Source organism: Meleagris gallopavo, chromosome 5 (assembly GCF_000146605.3).
Source record: "Meleagris gallopavo isolate NT-WF06-2002-E0010 breed Aviagen turkey brand Nicholas breeding stock chromosome 5, Turkey_5.1, whole genome shotgun sequence".
Lineage (NCBI taxonomy): Eukaryota > Metazoa > Chordata > Aves > Galliformes > Phasianidae > Meleagris > Meleagris gallopavo.
Genome location: NC_015015.2, coordinates 876626 through 876833, shown reverse-complemented (window position 1 = coordinate 876833; position 208 = coordinate 876626).

Below are 208 nucleotides of genomic sequence, written 5' to 3'. Positions count from 1 at the left end.
CGGGAGGGCTGCGGGACGGAGCGGCTCCTCCGCCGGGCGCCGCGATGGATGGCGGGTGGGGAACGGGCGTTCGCAATAAGGCGCGTCGGGGCTGATTAATCGCGCCGGGATTCGCCGCGCTCGGGCAGCGAGTTTCTCTCGTCCTTTTACTAAAGAGGGCTTTCTTTCTTCTTCTTCTTTTTTCTGCCTGGCAGGTAGAAAAGACCTA